The following is a 2,261-nucleotide window of genomic DNA, read 5'->3' as shown; positions in this document are numbered from 1 at the left end:
ACACACGCACACACACACTTCCTCTCTCTTTTCATGTCATGTGTCTGGCTTTGTCTTCCGTTCTGCTCGGCTGCTTCTCTTTTCTCTGCCACATAAACACACAGACTGGACGACCGACTCGCTGATTCCACATCAGAGTTATTACTTTCCTCTCTGTCTCATTGACCAGTCAGATTTCTCCAAAGCAGGGCCAATGACCTCGTGTTATTTTAGTAAATAACTTCATAATTCCTCAAGAGAAGCTCATCCAAGTGAAGCCTTGTTGTTCATGCTGTACTAAAGCAGTTTGTCCTTCATGGAGTTTCAACAGAAATATTCACCTTAAATTTAGCCTCAACATCACTTCATCCTTCTGATTCCATGAAACATCATTGGCTCAGAATGGGCTTCCAGTAACAGGAAGTAGAAACAAAAGTGGAAGGGACCACAGAAGTGTGGCTGAGCTACTGATGCAACTCATTCTTCTGAAGTAAAAATAAAAAACGCACAGAAATGATAAAAATAAGTGGAAGTGTTTGCCCTGTGAGCTAACATGACAAAACCCAGTACAGACATGTGGAATAAATTCCTGCATTCATTTGACCAGCCTTTCAGGTCATGATGCTGCCACCGCCATGCTTCACATCATGATGATACCACCACTGTGCTTCACATCATGATGCCACCACCGCCATGCTTCACATCATGATGATACCACCACTGTGCTTCACATCATGATGCCGCCACCACCGTGCTTCACGTCATGATGCCGCCACCACCGTGCTTCACGTCATGATGCCGCCACCACCGTGCTACACATCATGATGCTGCCACCACCATGCTTCACATCTTGATGCCGCCACCACCGTGCTTCACGTCATGGTGCCGCCACCACCGTGCTTCACGTCATGATGCCGCCACCACCGTGCTTCACGTCATGATGCCGCCACCACCGTGCTTCACGTCATGATGCCGCCACCGTGCTTCACGTCATGATGCCGCCACCACCGTGCTTCACGTCATGATGCCGCCACCACCGTGCTTCACGTCATGATGCCGCCACCACCGTGCTTCACGTCATGATGCCGCCACCACCGTGCTTCACGTCATGATGCCGCCACCACCGTGCTTCACGTCATGATGCCGCCACCACCGTGCTTCACGTCATGATGCCGCCACCACCGTGCTTCACGTCATGATGCCGCCACCACCGTGCTTCACGTCATGATGCCGCCACCACCGTGCTTCACGTCATGATGCCGCCACCACCGTGCTTCACGTCATGATGCCGCCACCACCGTGCTTCACGTCATGATGCCGCCACCACCATGCTTCACTTCATGATGCTGCCAGAGATGATGTGTTTGTAATGACGTGAGAATCTTCATTCAGTTGACTTCAGCGTCTCTCACTAGCTTTCTGGTGAAATCTTGTTGAGATTTATTCTGTTTTTTTTTTTTTTTTTAAAACAGGCAGAAGTTGTTTTACATGAACCATATTTCTTCAATTTTGTAATGATTGATTTGTTTTCTTGACTTGACCACCCACGAGTATTGATTCACCAGTGACCAGACCTTGTAGATGCAGTTGTCCTTATTAAACGGTCACTTAAGACAAATCCACTCAGGTGATGTCCATTTCACTGACTGTATTATTTTTACCACCAACTGGCTGCACCTGTGGGGGGTGAATCCTAATGCAACCACTTGTTTTACATTTTAAATTCTTAATCAACATTAATTTGTAGAAATTTGTTTTTCACTTGGACATGAAAGAGTATTTTTGTTCATTCCTGTCAAAAATGTCAACTTAAATGGACCGTGATTCATGTTGAAAAGTGATAAAAATACCTTTTTATGCTGTAAGAAGTGTCTTTAACCTGCATAGATCCAAAGTTTATATTCTAAAGTACCACCTGCTGCTGTATCACAACAATGTTCTCAAAACATCATAAACGCAGATAAATTCCTAAAAGTTCCTTTGAAATAGTTCTGCTGCACAACTCCATTAATATGGATTTATATTTGATTACTTCCCCCTCCTTCTTTGCACTGCTTCTGAGAAATGTGTGAAAGTACAGTCGCTTCCTTGTTTTTCTGTCCCTGGAGCCAGTTGGGTCACTATAAAAAGGCTAAAAGGGATATTTTGATGTCGCAATAGGTCAAACAGAAACCTGACCATCACAAAGCAGAAGTCTTTATGAGAAAGAGCAGATTATTAGGAAAAGACTGGTTTTGTGTGTTTATATGTATTTTGTGTACATTTTACAAACAGCTGATTAT

Source organism: Amphiprion ocellaris, chromosome 15 (assembly GCF_022539595.1).
Source record: "Amphiprion ocellaris isolate individual 3 ecotype Okinawa chromosome 15, ASM2253959v1, whole genome shotgun sequence".
In the NCBI taxonomy this organism is placed as follows: Eukaryota; Metazoa; Chordata; class Actinopteri; family Pomacentridae; genus Amphiprion; species Amphiprion ocellaris.
This window is presented reverse-complemented; position numbering follows the sequence as displayed.